At 39.5% G+C, this 23,050-nt stretch overlaps 1 long non-coding RNA gene across 2 annotated transcripts in view; it reads left to right on the top strand.

Annotated features, from left to right (window-relative positions):
- The window catches only part of LOC145503708 (uncharacterized), a 211,241-nt gene that overhangs the window by 175,415 nt on the left and 12,776 nt on the right, over positions 1-23,050 (top strand). Inside the window, exons 5-7 of one of the 2 annotated variants that reach the window (XR_014051674.1) lie at positions 290-399; positions 10,833-10,928; positions 22,004-22,307. This is a non-coding gene — a long non-coding RNA (uncharacterized LOC145503708). Of the gene's footprint in view, positions 1-289; positions 400-10,832; positions 10,929-22,003; positions 22,308-23,050 lie in introns of those variants that run through there. The other variant, XR_014051676.1, reaches the window with a different exon arrangement.

The following is a 23,050-nucleotide window of genomic DNA, read 5'->3' as shown; positions in this document are numbered from 1 at the left end:
CAACCCCCTGCCCTATAACCTTGGTTCTCCAAGTGTGGTCTGAGGACCAGCAGCCTGATGTCACCTGGGGATTTCAGGCTTCACCCAGAACTCATAGGTTAGAATTTGAATTTAACGAGATTCCCTAGTGATTTATATGCACTTTACAATTTGAAACCACTGCCCTCTTACACCCTCCACTGGGCAGCTTCTTTATAAAGGACTTTCTAGTCTCCTAAATTCAGCTTCTTCTGTCTCAAATTACGTTCTTACATCTGGTCATCAAACTGTTTCTTTTTCTTTCCATCAGAGAGATGGCTTTTCCAGACCCACTGCTGACAGATGCTGTTTCACTACCTGGAGATGTGCCTTCTAAGGCTGTGGATATTCTAAGGGAGAGGAAAAAGGAAATAGTTTGAGGTCAGTTCAGTTTCTCTGTCCACTTAATTCCCCATAAGATACACGTGGCTTGTTTTTATTTTCTTAAATATACCAGTTTCTGATTTCTTGATGCTATACGTTGTTAAAGAATCATTTGCATGTCTTCTTGAAGTTGAGTCTTAGAAAAAATTAGTTCTGATCTTTTTTTTTAAGTCTTTATTGAATTTGTTACAATATTGTTTCTGTTTTATGTTTTGGTTTTCTGATGCACGCATCGCTTGGGATGTTAGCTCCCTGACCAGGGATGGAACCCTCACCCCCTGTATTGGAAGGTGAAGTCTTAACTGCTAGACCTCCAAGGAAGTCCCTAGTCTTGATGTTTGATTTTAAGAAGCATACATGCTAAGTCGCTTCAGCCGTGTCTGACTCTTTGCTACCCTAAGGACTGTAACCCCCCAGGCTCCTCTGTCCATGAGGTTCTCCAGGCAAGAATACTGGAGTAGGTTGCCATGACCTCTTCCAGGGGATCTTCTAGACCCAAGGATTGAACCTGCATCTCTTACATCTCCTGCATTGATAGGCAGGTGCTTTTACCACTAGCACCACCTGGGAAGCCCCAATTTTAAAAAGGCACCTTCTCAAACACCATCAAGGCTAATATTTGTGATATTAGACCAGTCACAAAACACCCATGGGCCTCTTGGTGAGTTATTTTGTAACTGGAAGGATTAGGAGTCTCCTCCTCCCACTCCCAATGGCAGACCCCCACAGGGCAAAGTGTAATACACAGTAGGTTGAGGTAAACTGGTCTGTAAGCTGAGAAAATATGGGAAAAATGAACAAAGCTATCAGGGCCCCCTATTAGGGGGTCTTGGTTGAGGATTTCAGTGTGCAATGTAACATTGTTATGATAAACAGATGGGGGTGAAGTGGGGCCTGATTTGACCTTTTATAGTTTCCAAATGTTCATGAAAGGCAGTGTACCTTTGGTTGTAAAGAACTCCTGGCTTTTCAAACTATCCAGTACACAGGTAAGTTTCTTTAAAATATTCCATCTTATGATAATAAAAGCCTGCAGGCTTCAGATTGAGACAGATCTAGATTCACATGCCAGCTTTAGGGTTAACTAGTTCTGTGACCTTGGGCAACTTAATTTCCTTTTTGTAAAATGTAGAAGTGCATAACTAATGTGGAGAGTTGCAAAATTTGATGAAAATGGATGCAAAATATCTTGTAGGTTCTAAGGACTCAATAGTTTGTGGCTTTTGTTATCTAGATTCTAGGGTAAAGTTTAGCAGAGTAAACATGTAAGAAATACTTGTTAAATTTGATTTTTCCCTGAACTCATCTTTTTATGTTGAGCGATAGAGGAAGTGATAATCTACGGAAATGGTCTTCTATTGATAACTCAACTTAGAAGTTAATTTATATAAGTCCCCAGTGTAAAAATTAATCTTGTCAACCAACATTGTCACTAAGACAGATTTTAGGATGACATATCAGGGATATAATGAGTCAAGCTGGCATCCATGGACATCCTTGATATAGACACGGCTTTTCTCTGTGATGATTCGTGCTTCCAACCTAGAACTCAGGAGGAGAAATGTATCTTCGTTTCTATTCCATGAATGCAGTAGCTATTAACTCAGTTCAAATTTCTTGCTCATCAGGGTTTGAGGGGAAGTACTTTTCACTTCAGCCGGGGCAGGGAATGAGTGAGATATTCATAGGCACTGGACATTTGCATTTTAGGGGTTCCTATTCCAGCTGAGTTGCTGTCCAGAAGAACTAGTGGTGTGGTACTTGGAATTTGGACGTGCCACACATGAAAAGACTTGGGGTGAAGAACCAGGAAAGCAATAGATCGTGTTATGTCCTAAACCATGAGTAAGGACTTTTAAGTTCACACTTAATATTTATTTTATGTGTTTTTATATTTTATTAATTAAAACTTTTGTAATCTTATTTATTTAGACTTTATCTGCTTATCTTGAATTGATCTATACCCTTTTATTGTCCTTTTAGCTATTCTTTAGATTCAGTTGAAAAGCCTGGAGTTTTCTTTGTTAGTTGAGGATACAGAAATCTTTTTTAAAGATAGACCATGACATTTGAAAATTTATTTATTTACTTTTGACTGTGCTGGATCTTTGTTGGTGTGTGGGCTCTTCTCTAGTTGTGGTGCATGGGCTTCTCATTGCAGTAGCTTCTCTAGTGGCGAAACACAGACTCTAAGGCGTTTGGGCTTCAGTAGTTGTGGCACATGGACTCAGGAGTTGTGGCTGCTGGACTCTAGAGTGCAATCTCAATAGTTGTGGCACTTGGACTTAGCTGCTTCGAGGCATGTGGGATCTTCCCATACCAGGGGTCAAACCTGTGTCCCCTGCATTGGCAGGTGGATTTTTTTTTTTTTTACCACCAAGCCACCAGAGAAGCCCAGATCTTTTTCTAAAGAGTTGTTACTTGCTTATTTGTCTTTCTGGCTTCATCTCGCAGCATGTGGAACTTTCCCATCAGGTGTCAAACCTGTGTCCCCTGCAGTGGGAGCAGGGAATCTTAACCATTGGACCACCACAACGTCCTGGTAACCTTATTTAAATAGTGCTCAGAATTAAAGGACAGAACACTGACTGAGGTACTTTAGATGCCTTAAACGGTAAAGGCAGTTTGTGAAGTTCAGGTTCCTGGTGGTTGGTTATATGACTGGGCTTTGGGCAGGGAAAATCCTGTCTAAAGCCACACTAAAAATCCTTTACCTAGTTCTTAAAGCTTGCACTGAAAATGAGGTTCAGGATTGAAAATATTTATTTCTAAATTGGCTGAACAATCTGCATTTACCTCACTCTACAGTGATAAAAATGGCAACATTATTCCAACTGTTGATGTTAATTCCCAAGAAACTACTCATCATATTTTTTTTTGATTTTTCTTATTCAATCCTTTATTATGGATTTTTTCTGCTTGTGTAGTTTTGCTCTTCTCTTTGGAAAGATGAGAGATATCAGAAAATTTAAAAATCTCTTTTTCACAGCTATTTTTATATGATCAAAAAGCAGTTTCTTCAAATTGAAGAAGCACTGACAAATCTCGTTACTTTCCTGCTTCATATTCTAAAGATTTTAGTTTGGTTTTGGAGAGGCCTTTTAGGAATTAAACTAGAATTTTTTCTACCAGTGCACTAATCATCCCACGTAGAAACTATAATATTGACAAAAATATGCTATGTGATTTTCCCATTATATATCCTCTTCTCACTCCATTTAAGGTAGCACCCATCCTCAATACTGTGTTCCCTATACCTTTTAAGAACTTATTACATTTTCATATTTATTTTTTTGAACTTACACAAAGAGGTTAGGAAATCATCTCTTAGAAACTTGTGATTCAGAAACAATTAATGCAACATAAAACAATACTCAGATTGGAGATAGTAGCCCTTGCTTTTTTGTTTAAATACTGCAATTTAATGTTTGACAAGGAATAGCACAAATCAAATTTCATGACACTCTTAAAGTCCTCTATCTCACATGAGGAAACTTCTGTCAGATGAAAACACTATGTCATTTGTCATTGAGAACTGGGGTAACTATCCAGTGTTAATCAAAGAGTACAGAGTTAATAATGAATGACATGTGTAAGTAAGTCTTCTCATTTGTACTGCACACAGAAAAATAACGCCAATTTTAAGAGACAGAACATGGTCATTCTAATCACTGATGTTTGTCACTGAATTGTTCTAGAATATTAGCTCACTGTGATCTTGATTTTTCTCATCTCTAGTGAAATTGAATGTTTTTTTTTCATGTATTAATTGGTCATATACAATTCCTCTTTTATAAAATATCTATTTATGTCTTTTCTCTGTCTTTTGAATTTTTTCTTTTTGACTTGTAGAAGTATTATATGTTTATTCTTATGCAGTTACACATGTTACAAACATATTACCCAGTCTCTATCTTAACTCTTTGCTTTTTTAAGAGTGTTTTATATAATCAAAATATAACAGATATTTTGATTTTAATATGAAAAAAGTTTCAGTTTTGGTATTACTATTTCCTTTGTCATTTTAAGAAATCCTTCTCTACCCAATGGTTAGAATAACAGTTTTCATGCCATGCTGGTTAATATATAACTGCTATAGCATATAATATGTATAATGTATAGCATTAATATAACTAATGTCTTAATTCATTAATTGTTATGTTACACACATGGGCCATAAAAAATGTGTGAGACACTGTCCTCAAGAGAAATAAACCCATGGACAGATACACAGAACATGGTAAATACTACTACAACATTTAGTATACTTGGGTAGAAATACACTTCCTTAAAACAAGATTCTGTAATGTGGAAAATTTATGTAGTTTTGCTCACATCTGCCTTAAAACTTGATTGAAACAGGCAGGAACATCTAGTCTCCTCCTTTATCTATAATAATATTTGAAAACCATGGAAGAATTTATTGAAAATGAGTCACATACAGCTGATTATAAAACAGATTTTATGTGTCAATTTTTTGTGTGTGTTTCCAAACCCTTTCAGCCTTACCTCCCACTAAGATTCTAGTGTGAATTATAAAACTGCAACGTTGGAATTACAAAGCTGCACCTGATTATGATCCAAACTAGATCATCCTTGGTATATGCCCTGTTTGCTCTTATCCTAGTTCAGTGTGTGTTTAGATGTTTGCTTCTTGACTCATCTTGAGACCCTTGTTCCTAGTCACACTGAATCCTTAGCTTTTGCCAGTGTTGTTGTTTAGTTGCCGAGTTGTGTCCAACTCTTTGTGACCCACCTGGACTGTAGCCTGCCAGCCTTCTCTGTCCATGGGATTTCCTGGGCAAGAATCCTGGAGTGGGTTGCCATTTCCTTCTTCAACGGATCTTCCCAACACAGGTATCAAACCCACGTCTCCTGCATTGGCAGGGGGGTTCTTTACCCTTGAGCCACCGGGGAAGTCCAGCTTTTGCCAGTACCCTTGATCAAAGTGTAGAGTCTGAGTGTGTGGCCGTCATCCACACGGATGGCTTTGATTACATCAAGTATGCTCTGCACAATGCAAGCTGCCTTCTTTCTTAGTATGATGACTATCTTTTCTCCTCTCTAATCTCAGACTTCTTGAAACTATTTGAACTCTCTTTGGTGGCTTCTGGAGAATTGATCTCATGTGTGCTGTCTGTGGGAGGAGAATGCTTTAAATCACCTATTGTGGGATGTTCCAGCTCTTGCTTGAAGTTTCATATGAAAATTGATGCCCAAGGCACAGAAAAAATACACATGGTGCTGAGACATCATTAAACTTCCCCCAAGTCAGTAAGCACATCATATTTGAATATCCTTCTCATTATACTAAAACAGGAGTAAGAACAGGGTTAAAGGAGCAAAGAGAAGAGTTACTTAACCCACATGGGGTGACCAAAGAATACACCTAAGAAGAGTAAGAGTTAGCTTAATGAAGAAAGAGGAGGAAAACAGTGCAACATGCAGCGGCTGCAGTAGAGAAAGGTTATGGAGCTTTTAAACGATGGCTCATTTCCTTCTGTGGCTTAGAAGACATTGATATCATCACCAAATTCAAATCCTCAATATGGCAGTATAGGGATCCACCATCATCGTCACCACTAGAAACTACACTAGCGGTTAGTGTATGTAAATATGATCTCATACACATTGATTTAAAGTGACATTCATATCAAAATAGATCATTTCACACAAGGGACAAAGGGCAAACCTTGGCCACAAATTGTGTGCCAACAGGGTGGTTTTACAAAAAAAAAATTCCCTAAGGTCTTTTTCCTTACCAAGGGCAAAATGTTCAAATGCAGGATCTTGCCACATGTTTCCCTTTGAGCAGATGGCAGAAAGGTTTGTCTGCAATGTGGAACTTGTTAAGGGGGGAAGGTTTTCCTGATAGAGATCAAGAAGACTGCTTAAATTTACTTAGTGGTGGGATGGTTTGTAATCCATTCATGCTTGTGAGTTTAATGCCTTTATAATTACTTGTAAGTAGATTGAGAGCCTCCAGAATCAACTCAAGGGGAAAGACTGTTTATCTGATGCTTAAACTTCTGCCGAACACTCCAGACAATATATTTATTCCTTGACTATGTCACTGAATTATGTTTTACAAAGACATTTTAATTTTGCTGCTTTGATAATGAAAATACTCTTTTGCCTGTCTAAGAAAAAGAGGTCAAGGACCATAAAGGACTTGCTTTTGGGGAATGGGCTGATGGTCTTTACGGACAGTAGCATCAAGATCAACCACCACTAAAATATGATCACTGTCACTACCACCTCAGGTGCTATGTTGTATAGATGAAGATGCAGTAGGTTTTGCTATGGTAACAAACCCCCAAATATCAGTGGTTGAAGACAAGTTTATTTCTCTCTCATATGAAATTCACTCTGCAAAACTTTCCAAGGCAGCTGTCCTCCATGTGTTGGCTCAGCATTCCGGGGTACTTGAAAATTACTGCACTTCCATATCAACACACACTTTCATAATACCCCATGCAGAATGAGAACTAAATGATCCTGTACTGACAATTAAATATTCCATCCCCCCAAGTGGTTCAAGTCCGTTCTGTCCATAACCCATTAAGAAGAACTGAAATAGGAACTCCCACCAACTGCAAGTTGGGCTAGGGACTTTAATCCTCTCATACACTGAGAGGGGGAGGAAATTGAATAAAGAAAAGTATTCACAGTCTACTTTAACATGAATTGTTCCAAACTTGCAAAGTAACTTTATGCAGTAGGGATTAATGTGCTCATTTTAAATACCAGAGGCAGTATAGATTAAGTGCTTGAGAGCCTGGGTTTGGAGTTGAAAATTCTTGAATCCCCAACATATGCTTTATGGGAGCTGAGGCAAAATGTGATCTCTTTTTTATTTTTTGATCAATTGGAATGAGATTATCTACTTCATAGAGATGATCTGAGGTTTAAATAAGTAAATAAAATGATTTCAGTTTCTGATACATAGGTGCTCAAAAAACTCATAGTATTAAGAGGACACTGCTTATCTGAGTTAAGAAATACATAGCTAATGAATGAGAGATTGTTTTTCTCAAATACTTTAGGGAAACATGTTGACTCAGAAGACAAAAGTTTTTAAAGCTAGACACATTGGATTCAGAACTCACATTTATCTAATTTCCTATCATATCACAACGTCTTTTGTTTTGACATGGGATGATAATGTGCCATCAGGTTGTCCCAAACTTTCTTTATGAACAGTCTCTCTTCCTAACCCAACCTCTCTAGCCTGGCCTGACCATATCCACAGAGGGGAGCTGGGCTCAGACACTGTTGCTCAGGGCTTCCCAGGTGGCAGAGAGGTAAAGAATCCACCTGTCAATGCAGGAGATGCAGTTTTGATCCCTGGGTGGGGAAGATCCCTTGGAGGAAGAAATGGCTACCCATTCCAGTATTCTTGCCAGGAAAATTCCATGGACAGAAGAGCCTGGCAGACTGAAGTCCATGGATCTCTAAGAGTTGGACATGACTGAACGACTGAGCATCCAGACATGCACAGTTGCTCAAACATTCATGCAAGGAAGCAGGAGATACCATGTGTGGTATCAGGAGACTTGGACTCCAGTCCTATCTTAATCACTCAATATTTATGTGGCCTTAGGCAAATCACTTAAATTCTCAACTATGCATATGGGAAGTAGAAATTTGTGTGTCAAACAAAACAAGATGAAACAAAAAACAAAACGGTAAATGTTTCAATCCTACTTCATGGAGTTGTAGGGAACAAATATATTAAAATATTAAAAAACACTGAAATATCCAAAGGGCCATACAGTGAGAATTGCTGTTGCTAATAGGACTTAAGGACAGAAAAGCTTCTATCTAGCAGAGGAGCAGAGACATGAAGACCCAGATCAGGGTAGGTTACATGGGTCTGATTTCATTGCAAAGGCCTATGGTGAGAACAGTGTATTTGTCCCAAAGTCCTAAACCCCTAGACACCTACACACTCTGTTTATCACCCAGCCTGACCTGCTACCTGCCTATAGTCAGCCATCCAGACCGTCTCTTTTTAAAAACAGACGATGTGTATTTAATTAAAATTAGGACTGTTCCTTCTTAGGCAAAATTCTTAGTACATAAGAGCACAGATTACAAAATAAAAACATCTGCTCTTCAAAATATACTGTAAAAAAAGACATTGTTAAGAAAATTAAATGATAAGCCACAGACTGGGAGAAAACATTTGAGAGAGGACTTGTACCTGTAAGATACAAAGAACTCATACAAACAAAAAAGAAAAAGACGATCTAATTTTTTTTAAGGCAAAGAATCTACGCAGACATTCCATCAAAGAGGATATATGGATGGCCATTAACACCTGAAAATGTGTTCAATGTCATTGTTATCAGAGAAATGCAAATTAAAACACAAAAGGGATATTGCACACATATTAGAATGGCTAAATTAAAAAATACCAAGTGTTATTGAGATGATAGAAACACTGAAACTTTCATATATTGGAAGTGGAAACGAAAAATGTTGTAGCCGCTTTGGAAAACATTTTGGTGTTTTCTTATAAAGTTACCATACACTTACCACATGTCCCAATATTCCTACTCTCTAAAATTTATCCAAGAGAAATGAAAACATGTGCATACACAGTTTTGCTTGGGAATGCTCATAGTATCTTTTATCATAATCATACTAAATAGGAAACAACCCAAATATCCATCTACTAGTGAATAGATTAAAAAATTTTGTGGTATATACATATAAAAGAAAACTATTCATCAATAGAAAGGAACAAAATGTTGCTACATGTATACATGATTGAAACTCAAAAGCATTAAGCTTAGTGACAAAAGACAGACACAAAAGACTACATTCTGTAGTCTATTTATATGAAGTGACAGAAAAGGCAGGTATAGTGCCTGAAAGACAGCAATTGCTTTTCTAGGTTTTGAAAGGAGGATTGCTTGTAAAGGGGATTGAGAGAACTTGTTGACTTGATGGAAATGTTCCGTATAGTTTGTAGGTTGTCACACAACTGTATGTACTTGTCAGATTTTATTGAATAGTGATGTTTATCAATGATCCACAAGTACATGATTGTCCACAAATAGGTAGAGGTAGAATGCATGCTCATGTCGCAATAGGTTAAATCAATTGAAAATATTTTATTCATCTTTCATAGGTGTTCTCGGTGGGATTAGTTTGATACAAGATAACCCATCAGATAATCCCTTGTGGCTCAGCTGATAAAGAATCTGCCTGCAATGCGGGAGACCTGGGTTCGATCCCTGGGTTGGGAAGATTCCCCAGAGAAGGGAAAGTCTACCCACTTCAGTATTCTGGCCTGGAGAATTCCATGGACTGCATAGTCATGGGGTTGCAAAGAGTCGGACACGACTGAGAGACTTTCACTCACACTTTCGTTTTCAATTCATCAGAGATGTCTTTTCATTTTTTCTTTTAAAATTTATATTCATGTTTATTAGTGAAGTTGAACTAATTTTTAATTTACTGTACTGTCTAGTTACTTCTTCTCTGATTTTAAAAATGTAACATCAGAGTAACGTTAAATTTTCAAAAATTATTTGAGTGTAGTACAGAGAATGCCCATATATGTCTCCCTATACAGTTATCCTTATAATTGACATTTTATATTAATATGGCATACATATCACAATCAATACATCAATATTGATCATTATTATTAACTGAAGTCCGCACTTTATTCAGATTTCTTTAGTTTTTATCTAGTGTACTTTTCTCTTGTTTCAAAATCCTACCCAGGATATTATGTTAGACTTGCATCCTGTCTTCTTCATAGGGTCCTCTTAACTATGGCCATTTCCTCAGGTTTTACTTATTTTTTATTCCCTTGAGTTTTAGGGAGTACTGGCTAGGTTTTTTTGGAGTGTCCCTCAACTGGGATTTGTCTTATGTTTTCCTTATGATGGGACTCTTTAAGGACTTTGAGGAGGATGGCTGCAGAGGTGAAGTGCCATTCTCATCACGTCAGACCAAGGGTACATGCTATGAGCTTGACTTTTCACTGTTGAAGTTGATGCTGGTCATGTGATTGAGGTGGTGTTTGGTTCATTCACTGTACTCTTTTCTTTCTTTTCATTCTGTACTATATATATATATGAAAGTGAAAATGGAAGTTGCTCAGTCATGTCCAACTCTGCGACCCAGGGACTGTAGCCTGCCAGGCTCTTCTGTCCACGGAATTCTCCAGGCAAGAATACTGGAGTGGGTAGCCATTCCCTTCTCCAGGGGATCTTACCAACCCAGGGATCGAACTCAGGTCTGCCTCATTGCAGGCAGATTCTTTACCATCTGAGCCACCAGGGAAGCCCATGTATGTAAATATATATATATATATATATATATATATATATATATATTTGGATCATTTATAAAGTCTGTTGAATTCGTTACAATATTGCTTCTGCTTTATGCTTTGTTTTGTTTTTTAGCCTCGAGGCATGTGGGATCTTAGCTCCCTGACCAGGGATCAGACTCGCAGCTCCTGCATTGGAAAGCAAGGTCTTAACCACAGAACCACCAGGGAAGTCCCCATTCTGTACTTTTTCAATTAAGTGACTCCATGCAGCCCATACTCCAGCAGGGAGGAGTTATGCCTCACCTCACTGAAAACAGAGTATCTACATAAATTATTTGGAGTTCTTCTGAATGGGATATTTTTCTATTCACCCTATTCATTAATTTATTCATTTACTGATTTTTATCAGCATGAACTCATTTTATACTTGGGGTTATAACCAATAACACTTTATTTTTTTATTGCTCAAATTGTTCCAGACTTGGCACCAGGAAATCTTTAATTTAGATTCTATGTGTCATTGACATACTCTCATCATTATGACTTTTTTTTTAGCACTTCCTCACTTTCTGACAGTACAAGATGTTCCAGGTATTAATCAGGTGTTAACTTTTCAAATACTTATTTTTTTTCCTGAGTTGCAGTGATCACAGATCTTTTTACTTGATAATTAAATTAATTATATTCAAGCATTTATTCAGATTGTCCATAAATATTGAGCATCTATGGTTGGAATCAGGGTATTAGGAAGAGAGAACTAGGAAAATAGAAATTATAGTCAAGAGCAAAATGCGTGTGACTGAAGTTACATAGAGATTGCAGTTATAGAAATGTAAGTCTGATATATAACCACGAGAATGAGTCCCTAGGACAAGATTAACTGAAGAGAGGCATTCAAGAAATTAATAGGTGTTTTGGACTCAGTGGGAGAAAACGAGGGTGGGATGATTTGAGAGAATAGCATTGAAACATATATTTTACCATATGCAAAATAGATGACTAGTGCAAGTTCGATGCATGAAGCAGGGCACCCAAAGTCAGTGCTCTGGGACAACCTAGAGGGATAGGGTGGGAAGGGTAGTGGGAGGATTTCAGGATGGGCGGAGCACACGTATACCTGTTTCTGATGTATCCAATATGCCAATTCATGTTGATATATGGAAAAAAAAAAACAGAATATTGTAAAGTAATTATCCTCCAGTTAAAATTTAAAAAGAAGTCAATAGTTGCCAGAAGAATCATCTATATGCACTTTGAAATCACTAAGAATTAAGATAGGAATAATGTTACAGGCAGTGAACCCAGAACTATGAACATTGGATTTGAAGGGGAACAGGTGGATGATAGCAAAAAGCAATGGAAGCAGTGATGCAATCTGATGCCATGAGACTTAAAGCTGGGGTTTTAAGTGAGGAGCAGGGGAGAATGGTTTAGAAGTGGCAGTGAAGCATACAGAGAATACATATCTCTCCTACAATTAAGAGGGCTGGCTGTGTAGAAGCAACATCTCAGAGAAGGGTCATGTTGCTGTAAAAACATGAAGATAAAGAATGTCTAGAGCTGATTTTGAGTATACAGTAAATATTACGATTAATTAGCAATGAATTCCAGAGATCATGATAGACAGAATTTAAGAATTGAGGTGGGGTTAGGAGACAATAATGGAACAGACCATATGTGTAGAAATTTCAGGTTAGAATGATGGAATTGAGAAATAAAGTGAAAGTTTCTCAGTCGTGTCCAACTCTTTGCGACCCCATCTATGGAATTCTCCAGGCCAGAATACTGGAGTGGGTAGCCTTTCCCTTCTCCAGGGGATCTTCCCAACCCAGGGATCGAACCCAGGTCTCCCGAATTGCAGGCGGATTCTTTACCAGCTGAGCCACAAGGGATGGAGTTGAGGGGTTACTCAAAAGTCTGTAGTGATAACTGGGTATAATGGACACAGTAAAATCAGACTCCATATGTACAGCATGGATATTAGAGGTGAGGCTGTAGGCTGGTGGGGTAGGGAAGAGTGGATGTCTGGTTCTATTTTTTTTTTTTTAAGTTAAATTTTAAAAAATCAAATTTGTTTATTTTTAACTGCACGGGGTCTTCACTGCTTTCTCTAGTTTTGGCAAGCAGGGACTACTCTCCATCTGCGGTGTGCAGGCTTCTCGTTGCTGTAGCTTCTCCTATTGTGAAGCGCAGGCTCTAGGTGTGTTGGCTTCAGTAGCTGTGGCCCCCTCTGCAGCTTTAGAGCACAGGCTAAGTACTTGTGACACACAGACTTAGCTGCTCGGCAGTATGTGGGATCATCCTGGACCAGAGATTGAATCCATGACCCTTGATGTACCAGGTCAAAGAAACGGCTGTAAATAAGCCTTCAGTAATATGGGGTAGAATGTGGGGGGAGGGGATTCCATACTCCTACAATTATGTCTCAGTCTTGTAACAAGCCTGCATCTCTGGACTGTGAACTTCACAACTGTCTCTCATTTTTTACTTCCCCTCTTACATGTTACAGGATGATTCAAGTGAGCTGGAGTTGGGTAGTTCTCTTCTCCCATATGGAAGGCTAAAGTGGACTGCAGTTGGGTATTTCCTTTCCCCCAGATCATTTAGGTTCTGATAATACCTCATCAGGTTAGCATCTAGTTAACTGGTTTTTCCTGTGGACAGGTTTTGTCAAGAACAAAATGAGCTGGTGTATTTCAAAATGGCTTCTTTCCTCTTTTTCTGCCAGAAGCAAAAGGGGATTTTTCTCCAGTATTTACTATGAAAACCTAGTCAAGCTCCTGAAGGTAAATCTCAAAAAACTGTTGCAATATCCCCCCACCCCCCCACCCTGGCAATGAGTAATTCTCCACGGAGTTTTTTTTTTCTTTTTTTTTTTAATTGGAGGCCAATTACTTTATAATACTGTAGTGTTTTTTGCCATACATTGACATGAATCAGCCATGGGTCTACATGTGCCCCCATCCTGAACCCCCCGTAGAGTTTTTAATGGAGTTATCTACACTGAGCTTCCAACAGTTCACCAAGTTCAGGTTTTCCTAATCTACATTGGTTCTCCCTGCAGTTTCTGCTCATGAGTCTCTCTCCTGGTGAGCCATGACCTCTTTCATTTTCCAGTCTGTCCCTCCAATTTGCAGGTCCATAGTGAGCCCTGTGTCCTTTTCTGTCTTATGGATCCAAGAAATGTTGATATGGTCTGTTCAGTTCTTAGTTGTTAAAATGGAGTGGTGACTTCTGAGCTCATCATGTGTGGAACTCTGTGGGTTCTATTTTGACCCTGTTTAAAGAGACTCATGAAACTGGAGCCCATAATACAGAGTGAAGTAAGCCAGAAAGAAAAGCACCAATACAGTATACTAATGCATATATATGGAATTTGAAAGATGGTAACGATAACCCTATATGCGAGACAGAATAAGAGACACAGAGGCATAGAACAGTCTTATGGACTCTGAGGGACAAGGTGAGGGTGGGACGTTCTGAGAGAATAACATTGAAACATGTATATTATCATATGTGAAACAGAACAGCATTCCATGTTCGATGCATGAGACAAATGCTCAGGGCTGGGGCAATGGGATGACCCAGAGGGATGGGATGGGGAGGGAGGTGGGAGGGGGGTCCAGGAAGGGGAACACATGTAAACCCATGGCTGATTCATGTCAATGTATGGCAAAAACTACTACAATATTGTAAAGTAATTAGCCCCCAACTAAAATAAATAAATTTATTTAATAAAAAAAAAAAAAGAAAAGAAAAAAAAAAGAAGAGACTCAAACGTCTGGGGAGCATAAACTTAGTTCCACAAGGTAAGTCCTCTCCAGATTCCAGATCCCAGAAGAGGAGGGTGAAACCCTGAGAGAAGAGGGTGTAGTCGGATCCAGCAAGTGGGGCCCAGTTGATCCCTTTGGGGGAGAGTAGCCAGGACTCCACATTCTTGACAGATGATAAATGATGGCTGGGTAGGCTGGTTTACATCCATTTTAAGTATCTCTTCTTGGTCTCTGATAACTCTGGGGTGAAGAAGGTGGAAAGATTTTGTTTATTCAATGTGGAGGATATTGGCATTTATGTTAGTACGTAAAATCTGTCTATAATTTTCCTCGGTTGTCACGTATTGGAATCAAGGTCATCATAGCCTCATAAAACGAGTTTGGGAGAATTCTTTCTTTTATTATTCTCTGGAACAGTTTGTGTAGACAGAGCTTTTGTGTTCCTTGAAGGTTTAGTAAAAGTTGTCTATAAAACTGTCTGAGTCTGATGGTGTTGATGTTGGGGTTTGTGGGAAGGCAAGGGTTATGGAAAGGTGGGGTAGTGAGATGAATTTTTTTAACTCACTCAGTTTGATTTAATAGATACTCAGTTTATCTATTTTTCTTAGATCTGTATGATAATTTACCAGGTTGTTTTTTTTGTAAAATTTTTCATCACATCCTAGTTTTCAAATTTACCAGCATAAAACTATTCCTAAAGTTCTGTAAAGATTGGAAAAAATCTCCACTGTACCTGCAGTTATATCCCGTTACAATTTTTTTCCTTCTCTAGTTTTGTGATGAATTTGACTATTTTATTAGCCTTTCAAAGAATAAGCTTTGAATTTGTTGTTTTTCTCTATTTTATCTTACTTTTTAATATTATTTCTTTCCTACAACTTTCTTAGAGTATCTTAAGTTCACATTTAGCTTGTAGGTTTCCATATGTGTATATGTTTGCCAATGTATATATCCCTGTAAATACTGGTGCAGTTGCCTTCTGCAAGTTTTATGTGCTATTATTTCAGCCTCTGTCTTTTAATTTGGTTTTTATTTCTGAAAGCTGGGAAGTTCTCTTTCTTGTGAGCTCTCTTGTGTATTTTAAATGCTTTTCTGTTGGTAATATTTTATTTGTGCAAAAAGGGACTCCACTTTAGGTCAGTCTACTGTATTCCTGGAATTGGAAGACAAATATACCTCTTAGAGCTGATAATGATGTTTTGCTTTTTACTAAGATGGAAGAAGTAGTACAACATCATAATATTGAAATTTCTGAAAATTAAAAATAAGATCTATAAGTCAAAGAGTAGAAGTGAGTGAATTTATAGGCAGGGATATGTATACATTTTCTTAAGTTCATTCTAAATAATAAGCCAAGTTGATGGTAGCACTTTATTCTTCTTCTATAAACTGGGAATGAGAAAGTCTTTAACACTTCATTGTCTGAGGGTAAAATCAAGTTGTAGGGAAAACACTTCAAAAAGTAGACAGAGTATTAGCACTCAGCATCATGCTAGTGCTCAGGTGTGCAGACGTGCCTGACTTTTTTGCAACTCTTTGCAACCCCATGGACTGTAGCCCCTCAGTTTCCTTTGTCCATGGGATTCTCCAGGCAAGAATACTGGAGGGGTTTGCCATTTCCTTCTTCAGGAGATCTTCCCGATCCAGGGATCAAATCTGCAACTCTTATGTCTCCTGCATTGGCAGGCAGATTCTTTACCGCTGAGCCACCTGGAACCCAGCATAGGACAGTTCTAATTTCCAAGTGTTTGGAGTCAGATGTTATGGGATGTCTGTGAATGTGTTATGTAGACCTTACAGCACTGCATACACATCACTATTATTTTAAATACTTGTTTAATATGAAAACTATTTGGGCTTCCCTGGTGACTGAGAAGGTTAAGAATCTGCTTGCAACACAGGAGATGGGTTTGATCCCTGGAGAAGGGAATGGCTACCCACTCCAGTATTCTTGCCTGGAGAATTCCATGGATAGAGGAGCCTAGTGGGCTACAGTCCGTGATGGATTGCAAAGAGTCGGACATGACTAAACAACTAACATTTTCACACTTTCAGTTAAAATGAGCACATTTATAACATATGCTGAGTAAATCAAATATTCAGTTAGGTGACATCAAAGAATAAATACCTTTGAATGCATTCTAGTAGAAGAGAATGACGAGTTTAGTGAGTGAAAGGCAGCTATGAAGTTTAAACCTTATCACTTCTACCTAAATATTGTTTCAAGGTGCCACTTTTTAAGGACTCTACCAGTCCCTTCTCTGTATGTGTTTTCTGGTATTCAATTTATTTTCTTTTTAGCAATTACATCAAATAATTTTTCATTGGAAATAGGCAGGATATAAATGATACATTAAAGTTTTTAATAAAACTCAATATATATATGCATAGAATAAGAGAAGGTGTATTTCAAAATATTTTATTTTTTTGTAAATTAATTTATTTATTTTAATTGGAGGCTAATTACTTTACAATATTGTAGTGGTTTTCAGCCATGGGTGTACATGTGTCCCCCATCCTGAATCCCCCTCCCTCCTCCCTCCCCATCCCATCCTTCAGGGTCTTAAATTGAGAAATATATTACCAGATATTAGGTGTTTTAACCATATTCAAAATCACAAATATCTTTGCTTCTTGAGTTCAGTGATAAAGCACCTTAAAACTGAATTTCTTTCCCATAGGTAATCCAGTTATGATAGATAATTGGTCCTTTTTGATGCCTAGAGTTTATTCTCTCCAGAGTAAGATGTGAACTTATCATTTCCAAAATAGTTATACACTGGTAATTTTTTTAACACTGATAATTTTTTTCCTTGACAGTAACTCACAAATAATCACATATATAGAATAAAATTAAATATCTTTCTATTTGTTCTACTCTGCTCCTATATCTGGGCCCATGTTATTAAGGACTTCAGATGGTACTTCTGGAGAAGGCAATGGCACCCCACTCCAGTACTCTTGCCTGGAAAAATACCATGGATGGAAGAGCCTAGTAGGCTACAGTCCATGGGGTCGCTGAGTCTGACACGACTGAGCAACTTCACTTTCACTTTTCCCTTTCATGCACTGGAAAAGGAAATGGCAACCCACTCCGGTATTCTTGCCTGGAGAATCCCAGGGACAGCAGAGCCTGGTGGGCTGACATCTTTGGGGTTGCACAGAGTCGGACACGACTGAAGCGACGTAGCAGCAGCAGCTGCAGCAGTGGCTCCTCACTGTCCCTTAGACTCAGATACTGTCTCCATGAGCCTCCTTCCTGTAATCCATGTCCCTGGTGGCCTCTCTACATGGGTTTGCAGTTGCTCAAGCCCTCAGGTTTCTGCCAGACTTCTCACTCCAGTTATCTGCTCACACACAGTTCTTTATGTCCACACTTTACCTTTGCCCTGCTTTTTTCTATTTCAGTTCAGTTCAGTTCAGTCACTCAGTCATGTCCGACTCTTTGCGACCCCATGAATCGCAGCACGCCATGCCTCCCTGTCCATCACCAACTCCTGGAGTCTACCCAAACCCATGTCCATCGAGTTGGTGATGCCATCCAGCCATCTCATCCTCTGTCGTCCCCTTCTTCTCCTGCCCCTAATCCTTCCCAGCATTAGGGTCTTTTCCAATGAGTCAACCCTTCGCATGAGGTGGCCAAAGTATTGGAGTTTAAGCTTCAACATCAGTCCTTCCAGTGAACACCCAGGACTGATCTCTTTTAGGATGGACTGGTTGGATCTCCTTGCAGTCCAAGGGACTCTCAAGAGTCTTCTCCAACACCACAGTTCAAAAGCATCAATTCTTCAGGGCTCAGCTTTCTTCACAGTCCAACTCTCACATCCATACATGACTACTGGAAAAACTATAGCCTTGACTAGACGGACCTTTGTTGGCAAAGTAATGTCTCTGCTTTTCAATATGCTATCTAGGTTGGTCACAACTTTCCTCCTAAGGAGTAAGCGTCTTTTAATTTCATGGCTGGAAGCACCAGCTGAAGTGATTTTGGAGCCCATAAAAATAAAGTCAGCCAATGTTTCCACTGTTTCCCCATCTATTTCCCATGAAGTGATGCAACCAGATGCCATGATCTTAGTTTTCTGAATGTTGAGCTTTAAGCCAACTTTTCACTCTCCTCTTTCACTTTCATCAGGAGGCTCTTTAGTTCTTCTTCACTTTCTGCCATAAGAGTGGTGTCATCAGCATATCTGAGGTTATTGATATTTCTCCCGGCAATCGTGATTCCAGCTTGTGCTTCCTCCAGCCCAGCATGTCTCATGATGTACTCTGCATATAAGTTAAATAAGCAATATTCAACTAAACAGGGGACCCCAATTTTTTCTTCTATTCTATAAAGCCTATCACCTCTCTACGTCTCCAACAGCATCCTCCTTACAAACAAATTAAAAGATGTGATTTTTGTTATTAATATAATGATGAACTAGATTTTCTTACAGCTTTGTTGATTAGATGATTTCAAAGCAGTATAAAAGTTTCTATTGCAAAAAATTCCTTTGGTCATTTCGGTCCACTTAGACTCCAGCTTCCTGCTACATTTTTCTGTCCTCTCTCCACCCCTTTCCCACCTCTAGCACCTCTCCAAAATTCTTTCCCCTTTGTAGTGCAGAGCCCATCCACCATTCCTCTGCATGCATCCTGACTGAGCTCCCAATCTCTCTGTACTTTTCCAAAAACACATTCATGTGCTCAGCCCAATGTCTGTTAAGAGTTCAGCTTTTTCTCTTTTCCTGACCAATCTTTTCCAGGGCCAAGGACCAGAGTGAAAGGTTATTGCCTCCACAGTATGAATGATGACATCTATCCTTCAGTGAAGCAAATGCTCTCTTCCAAACTGGGGGATGGGCCCAAAGTGGATGTTCCTTCTGGAATAGTGTCTGCAGATGGTCAGGACCATATATTTATGAGAGTTATTATCTTACTAATTGAAGCAACACTTTCTGATTTTTCATCCTAATCCCAGGTTTTACACACACACACACACACACGCATAATTAAATGTATAAGTGTCATAATCATAGCTCCATAACTTTCATGATCAGTACAGTTTTGGCCTCTTCTTTCTTTCCTGCCTGATTGTAAGAAGTGATAGAGCTGCCATCATGACATGTATGCAGGAGTTTCCCGGCAACCACAGCAGTAAGGAAAAACCTGATAAATTTCCTCAACAGAGTAGAGGAAATGCAACCATTCCTCAAGAATTTTCTAGCCTTTACTCACAAAAATAACTTGCAGTCAGATATAGTTATGCTCTTGACAACAGTTTTACAATAAATTTAGTGTGGTTTTCATACAGCAGATGATTTCCTGAACCCCTCATGAAAGCCAAAGTCATGGTATCATAGTGCATCTTAGTGGGAAGCATTCTGCTGTGTCTCAGGGAATTAGTTCAAAAAGCCCTTTGGTTATACCAGCTATATTCAGATTCAGTGCCACTGAGACATTACTCTCATAGAAGCTATTGGGTTCTGCAGCCTCCTTCTATTCACTAGAACATACACTTGACCTTGAAGTATATCCAACTCATGTCTATTTTACAGAGTTGACATCTTTGGGCAGTGAGATGATTCAGCCCAACAGATTCAGTGCTAGAATCCCAGGATTCTGGGGACAGTGTCATACTGATGTGACAGGTACTTGGTTAGAAGTTCTGATAGCCAAACTTGTAAAACCCAACATGCATATGTCCCTAGCACCATTTTATATTATAACATAGATGCTCTTTAGGGTTCCTGAACAAACTCAGGCCTCAGTCAGTTCAGTTCAGTCACTCAGTCATGTCTGACTCTTTGTGACACCATGGACAGCAGCGCACCAGGCTTCCCCATCCATCACCAACTCCCAGAGTTTACTCAAACTCATGTCCATTGAGTCAGTGATGCCATACAACCATCTCATCCTCTGTCGTCCCCTTCTCTTCCTGCCTTCAATCTTTCCCAGCAATAGGGTATTTTCCAATCAGTCAGTTCTTTGCATCAGATGGCCGAAGTATTGGAGTTTCAGCTTCAGCATTAGTCCTTCCAATGAATATTCAGGACTGATTTCCTTTAGGAATGACTGGTTGGATCTCCTTGCAGTCCAAGGGACTCTCAAGAGTCTTCTCCAACACCACAGTTCAAAAGCATCAATTCTTCAGTGCTCAGCTTTCTTTATGGTCTCACATCCATACATGACTACTGGAAAAACCATAGCCTTGACTAGATGGACCTTTGTAGGCAAACTGATCACATGGATCACAGCCTTGTCTAACTCAATGAAACTATGAGCCATGCCGTGTAGGGCCACCCAAGATGGATGGGTCATGGTGGAGAGTTCTGACAAAACATGGTCCACTGGAGAAGGGAATGACAAACCACTTCATTATTCTTGCCTTGAGAACCCCATGAACAGTATGAAAAACTCAGGCCTGGAGAACACTTAAATGCACACAACAGGAGCTACTCAGCTGGTGGGATTAGTCCTGTCAGCCATGTCTGTATTTGTGTGGCCCAGTGATGGTGGAGCCCTGTTTCTGCATAGCTCCAGGCTGAGCTCAAGTGCACAGTCAGCTAGCTCGGTGGGCTGGTTCGGAGCCTCACGGCTGGTGAGCTCCTGGTGGGAGCAGTCTGCCTCAACGCTTACACAGCTGTGAGACTCCTCATGTTCTTGGGCTGGCCCGTCACATGTGTGGCTTCAAAACGTTCAAACCTCAGCCCTTAAATAATCTTTTGTTCCGCTTTCGAGCTTTGTATGTTTGACTCAGTAGCTCTGTTTATTTTCTTAAAATATTTCCTTCGGGTTTGTGTTTCTTGGCATGGCTTGGCTATGGTTTTTCTAAATGCAAGCCTCTTCAGACCCCTCTGCCATGCATAGTGCCACACCCCCAGAAGGACGGCAAGCTGTTTAAGTGACTTATGTGTCGAGAGGCTGGCAGGGCACTCGGGACCATGGTGCTACCTCTTCTTCACCTGAAGGCTGAGGGCTCATAGGACTGCTGTGTAGGGCCTGAGTTTCTATCACTTATGGTCTAAGTGATGTACCCAAGCTAAAGAAATCCCATAATCTCATCTTCCAACCAAACCTTAATACCATTGATATCAGCAGTACTGCTTTTCTGACATTACAAGTTTCTTGACCTCATCTTTGGGGTTCTGCAACTGGGAAGCCTTTAAAAGAAATACTTCAACTAAAAAGAAAAAAAAAATAAGCCAGGCAGAAGGAAAATTTCTCTGCAGCAGCCCCAGTAGAGCCTCAGGATTTCTTTACATAAATCTACCAAGTGTTTTTTCTCTCCCTGAGGAAAGACATAAAGCCATTTCCCCAAGATTGTCAACATTCCAATGCAACTAGTCCTGCGGGTTTCCTGTGTGCAAATGGCCATGGCCCTTCCCTAGAGTGGAGCTCCAGGCTGGAAGCTCTTTGGCTCCCTGAACATCCCCTTCAAAGAGGAAAATACCAGGGCCTCCTGAACCAACAATGAGGCATGTTTGACTAGTGGTGATGAAATGTCTTCTATAAACACTCCCTACCTTACCCACCTCTCGTTTTTCAGGACTGATTCACCACTGAAATATTTGTGTCACCCGAGTTCAAGTACATGAAACCAAAACCTTCGGTGTCGGCAGTGCTCACGTACCATAGAAAGCTGCACAGACTTCACCAGCTAGGGAGGTAATTAAGTAAGCCAAAGCGAGCTGCTGGTCTTCAGCAGGACTGCCAAGACTACACATGAGATCTCGGCCTTTTGGGGTGATATCAGCAGTGCCTGCAGGCATCCCTGTTTCATGGTGAATCCCCCTCTGTCCTCCAAATTTCCTGGCCTTGTTCAGCCAGAATACAAATCTCCAGCACAAGAAGGAACTGGGCTTTTCACTGCCTTAAGTGTTCTACCATAAGCGGACTATGAAATCTCCATTCAGAACGCTCTCCCTCAGAACTTGGGACCCTAACTCAAGCTTATTTTTATACACTTACATGGGGACAGGGTTTTTAACATACATTTTCAGAATAAGTAAGGCTGTGAAGGGACTAACTAATTATTTCCTTGCGAAAAGAAGAAGAAAATAATATTGGAAACCCTAAAACAGCCAATGTATGTATATATTGGAGAGAGTATTTTTCAGCAGCAAGACTGTCAGTATAAATTGATAGTCCCTTGCTTACAAGCAAACGCTGAGCCCAAGTGTCTGTGAGGCCAGGTTCCCTGGGGGTACCTAGTTATTGGGAAAGATGTTCTCCTGAAAGTCATGGTTCAAACATCAGGAATAGAAGGAAGAGGGGTTACCGTCTCTTTCCACAGAACTGTGAATTTTAAGTCCCTCTGAATACTCTGTTAGATATAATCATAACTATATACTATAATGTCTTGTCTATAATCAAGACAGTCTAATACACATTCAAGTTCTCTGTAGTACAGTTGTAGTCTATTATTTTCATTATGATAGTACTTAATGTAACTGACCAGGTATGCAATGGGCTGTTATTTTCCTGTGGGTTTATGCAACACATGCACTGCTGTGCAGAAATAAAATAGATTTGGATTTTCCAAACTAGTGTTTTACTGGTCATATTCTCAGGATTTTAATTAGGGTAATATATA

The sequence above is a fragment of the Giraffa tippelskirchi genome, chromosome 4 (assembly GCF_054371585.1).
Source record: "Giraffa tippelskirchi isolate mGirTip1 chromosome 4, T2T-mGirTip1v1.2.pri, whole genome shotgun sequence".
NCBI lineage: Eukaryota > Metazoa > Chordata > Mammalia > Artiodactyla > Giraffidae > Giraffa > Giraffa tippelskirchi.
This window is presented reverse-complemented; position numbering and strand designations above follow the sequence as displayed.